Here is a 4,943-nt window from a genome sequence, read left to right as displayed (position 1 = left end):
CCGCCGCCCCTCGGCGCTCACCTCTCGCCTCCGCCGCGGGCTGCAGCCTCCGCCCGCCTCACGCTCCGGGACTCGTCTCCCGAGCTCTTGCAAGGCGCTGGAGCGCCTCCTTTCTCTCCCAGGGACTCCGCGTCTCCCCGCCGCTTCCCGCCCTCCCCAACCCCCCAAGCCCCAACTCCCCAGTTTCGCGGCGCCTCCGAGATGCAACTCCCGCTTTCCGCGCACTCCGGCCGCGATCTACACACACAAAAACAGCCCTCTCCGCGGCGCAAGGCTCTCCGGAGCTGGGCGCAGGAAGGGCAGGCGCAGCCAGGGGTGGGGACCCGGCGCCCAGCGCCCCCCGCCCGCCGCCAGCCTCCCGCCCGCCCTCGCGGCCCCCGTGGAAGGTGCGGTTACCGGCTTGGGTCGGTCACGCCGTCAGGTGCCGGCTGCCGTCGGCGCTGACCTTCGCTGCCGAAGCTGTGGCTGAGGCTGCGGCCGCCATGTTCCCGTGTTAATAACTGCTGCCTGGTTGTTTATTTCAATGGAGATCCTCCCCCAACTCCCTCCTCCTCCTCCTCCTCCTCCTCCTCCGCGTCTCCGCACTAGCGGAGAGACACAGACCGCGCGAGCTCGCGAGCAGAGGAGGGGGCTCGGGAGCCAGGCAGTCCCTCCCTCCGCCTCCCGGGCCGTGGCCACAGCCAAGTCCTGTCACTGGGGGAAGGACGGGGCGGAAACTTGCCTCCCGAGCCCCCGGCGAGGGGGCAAAGGTGAACGGAGGGTTCCCCGGAGAGCAGACCCTAGCCGCGGAGTCCACAGCATCTCCGTCGGCGGAATGCTCTGAGAAGGCGACCCGGGGAGAGGTGCAGAGTGAGGGGAGAAAAGAGAGGGGATGAAATGGGTGACTGTGGTAGAGGGAGGGTGACCTATGGGTGACTGGAAGTGAAGGGTGAGTAAACAGATGACTCCATGGGAGGGCATAGGGCAATGCCAAAAGAGAAAGCGAGCGGGTGGGACGAGCCGGGGCGAGTGGAGGTAGTGGGAACACTGGAGGCTGCAGACAGCAGGGAAGATGCCCCAGGACGAAGATCGGGGAGAACCTAGTGGCAGGTTCGCCCCCAGGAGGAGCCTCCCGCCGCGCTCCGGCCGGGCCCCTCTGCCAGCAGCGTGCACCCCCTCGGGCGCACTTCACACGCCCGGGGTCCTACTGCCGCTTCCGGGAGGAGCCTCTCACCCGTCTAGTCCCCCTTGGTCCTTAGAGGATAGGTTTCTCCGCTTGCAGTGGTATTTCAAGAGGGGATGGAGAGGCGCGACGGTGAGAGGCGAGCTTGACGGGGTGCCTCCCCGCAATTACATGGTAAAGCCAAAGCTGCACACAGTGTGTAAAACCTAAGCTGGTTGAGCATTCTTGGCACGACAAGAATCACAAAAGTTTTTATTGCAAAGTCCACTTTCCAGACTTAAGTCTGGAGTCATAGAGGGAAAAAAGCTGAGGAGAGTTGCACCCAAAATGTGAGGAGAGCCCTCATTTAAATGTTACTTGAATGAGTTTATGCTTTGGGAAAGCAAGGTTTTTCTCCAACTTAGATATAGTTAGTCCCAAAAAATGAGCAACATCTGTTTATCGGAAGAAAATATCCTTCATAGTGAGAAGGATCACTTGTCACAGACAACGATAGTGTTTACTGAACCCTTGCTATATGTCTGACACTGTGCTAAGTGATATATACGGTAGATTTTAATCCTCAAGCCTTATGAATTACTATATTTTATCATTATTTCATTAAAAACTGAAACTTAGAAAGTAATTTGCCTAGGATCACAGCCAGGAAGTTAGGATTTGAGACTAGTTCTGGTGGGCTTCAAAGCTAATGTTTTTAATCGTGTCTTCACCTCAAATTTGTAGAAATACCACTAATTTTATTTAGAAAAATAATATGTAAATGTATGTGTGATTGACTATGCATAGAAAATGTTTGGAAGGCTATAACAAAATGTTAGCACTGGGGAGTATTGTAAGAGGTGGATGTGCAATGGGGTACTTTCACTTTTTAATTTGTACGCTTAAGCAGTGTTGGAAATGTTTGCATTGAGCATGTATTAATTTTGTAAATTTTTAAAGATTTTTTAAATTACTTGGAATAACGGGATTATTTTCCCTGAAAACCCAAGGTGCTCCTCTAGTGGCCCTTGACAAACTGGGAAGGAACACAGGCAAGGAGGTTTGTTATGGCCTCTCTTCCCCTCCTCCTCCTCTATAGTGTTGCTACAGTGAGGTACTGGTCACCTGAGGTCTGTCACATTACTGGGCTCTGATTTTCTTTCCTGTCCTTACCTCCAACTATGAGTTATCAGGAGTTGTCATAAAGAAGAGATTCTCCTCCTTGCTTCCTCTCACTTTTCTTGGCAGAAGTCCAGAGTCCCTCAGTGCTGTGCAACAGAAGATTTCACACTTTTGAAAACTACCCCATATCTGTGCAAATAAATGACTTCCCATTGCATTTCCATATTACTCAATAAAACTTCTTACTACACACTCAAGATACACAACTGTTTCTACAAAAAAACAAAACAATAAAAATCTGACAGCATAATATATACCGTGTCTATGAGTCAGAATCGACTCAACTACAGTAGGTTTGGATTTTTAGGTTTTATATACATTAACTCCATGTATAATGCACTCTGTTTCCAGATGTTACTCAATTGCTTCAAATTTTGAGGAATCGTTTAACTCCTGCTCTCTAGAACATTCTGTGGGCCCCCTCCACACTTCATACAGTTATAACAATATTCTGCCTTGTACTGGAGTTGTATGTATATCTTTCTCTTTCACTCGATTGTAAGTACTCAGGGTCCAGGATCATATCTTGTTCTCTTTGTACATTCTATAGCACCTAATGAGGTGTCACATAATGGTAATTGTTTAACTGAATCTGTAAAATATAAACAATAGTATCTGATATACTATCATATCAGATGCTGATACAATTCTATAGGGTCACTATGAGCCGGAATTGACTCTACCACAGCGAGGTTATATTACATAGTATCCATATGCAGCCTTCCCCACCTCACTCTCCAATCCCTTCCTCAGAAAACATGTTTATAAAAAAGTGTTTTCAGTGTTTTAAAAGCACATAAATTGCTGTGAGACCCCAAAATGGTTGTTCAGAAAAATTAGCTATAACTATAGTGAATTGGAGCCTGGTGGCACAGTGGTTAAGAGCTATGGCTGCTAACCGAAAGGTGGGCAGTTTGAATCCACCAGCTGCTCCTTGGAAACCCTATGGTGCAGTTTTACTCTGTTATATAGGGTCGCTATGTGTCGGAAGTGACTCGACAGCAACAGGTTTTTTTAAATTAGTGAATTATCAGTGTGATAGTGTAAAACGGAAAGGAAAAAGAAGCAATAAATAAGTTTACTTAATGACACAAATTAAAAAGAAAGCAAAGATACAGGAACGGATATATTTTTACCAAGAGGGGACGTCCCAATAAGGAAAGAATGTGGGTACAAAATGTAAAAGGGGAAGGAAACTATTGAAATTTCATAGAAGCAGAAACTTGACAGAGCATGGATGGATAAGGCAAGGAAACAAACCAAAAAGAAAGATGTCAGCATTATCATAAATGAAACAGGAAGTAGTGGAAAAAATGATAATGTACATATTCAGCAATATACCTAGGAAAAATCAGAACAGTGTGAGTACTATAGGGCAAGAAATTCTGTTTTTCTCTGCCTTCTCTTCCCCATTCAAATGTCAAGCTACTCACTTTCATCTCCATACATACACTATGTAAAAATGGAAGATTCAATACCATTTTTGTGGTATTAACACTACTAAGGAGCCATGGTGGCAAAGTGGTAAGAGCTCTGGCTGCTAACCAAAAGGCTGGCAGTTTGAATCCGCCAGCTGCTCCTTGGAAACCCTATGGAGCAGTTCTACTCTGTCCTAAAGGGTCACTACGAGGCAGAATCAGCTCGACAGCACACAACAACAAGGACAACACTAATTTGTATCATGGTATAATGAGAGGTATGGTAAAAAGAGCTATGGAAGATAGGCAAATAAACACGATACGAACTAGACTCTGCTACTCACTATGACATGAGACAAGACACTAAACATCTGAATTTCATTATAGAATTGTTGCAAGGCTCAAAACAAAATGATGTAAATTCCTTATACGGATATTTAAATATTTAAAGAAATACTTATATGTTGTCTAGACATGTACTTAGCACCAAAAAAAAAAAAAAAAAAAAACAAACCACTGCCGTCAAGTTGATCCCATTTCAACGACGCTATAGGATGGAGTAGAACTGCCCCATAGGATTTCTAAGGAGTAGCTAGTGGATTGAAACTGCTGACCTTTCTGTTAGCAGCCGAGCTCTTAACCACTGTGCCAGCAGGGCTGTATACTTAGCACAGTTATCTCTATTTTGGTGAGTTCTCCTTTCAGATTGCAAAAGCAAAAACTTAATATAAATGTAATCACTAAGGGGGAAATCAGTTAAACCATTTGGGAATTCGATTATTGAACAAAACAACTATTCAACTAAACGTTTCATTGTTTGCTTTCCTCAAATCCCTTAAATATTATAGGCACCATGAATAAATGCCTACTATGGGCCAAGAAAGGAGCCCTGGTGGTGCAGTGGTTAAGCGCTCGGCAGCCAACCAAAAGATCAGCAGTTCAAACCCACCAGCTGCTCCAAGGGAAAAGGACAAGACAGACTGTTTTCCATAAAGATTACAGCCTAGGAAACCCTATAGGGCAGTTCTACTCTGTCCTATAGAGTGGCTACGAGTCGGAATCCAACACGGCAATGAGTATTTTTGTATGGGTCAAGCATATTACATATATTTTTAGTTCTAGTCAAAATAGGTATCGTGTGTATTATTCCCATTTTACATATGAGGACACTGAGGGACAGAGAGATTAATTTATGCCGGATC

General features: G+C 46.0%; 1 protein-coding gene across 4 annotated transcripts in view; it reads right to left on the bottom strand.

The window, feature by feature from the left end:
- The window catches only part of NCOA2 (nuclear receptor coactivator 2), a 304,968-nt gene extending 304,028 nt beyond the window's left edge, over positions 1 to 940 (bottom strand). For 2 of the 4 annotated variants that reach the window (XM_023727747.1, XM_004372538.2), the window contains exon 1: positions 397 to 678. The gene's annotated coding sequence lies outside the window, so the exon portion shown is untranslated. Of the gene's footprint in view, positions 1 to 396; positions 680 to 721 lie in introns of those variants that run through there. The other 2 variants (XM_023727750.1, XM_023727751.1) reach the window with 2 other exon arrangements.
- Between the last annotated feature and the right edge of the window lie 4,003 nt (positions 941 to 4,943).

Source organism: Trichechus manatus, unplaced genomic scaffold (assembly GCF_000243295.1).
Source record: "Trichechus manatus latirostris isolate Lorelei unplaced genomic scaffold, TriManLat1.0 scaffold00018, whole genome shotgun sequence".
NCBI classification, from domain to species: Eukaryota; Metazoa; Chordata; class Mammalia; order Sirenia; family Trichechidae; genus Trichechus; species Trichechus manatus.
This window is presented reverse-complemented; position numbering and strand designations above follow the sequence as displayed.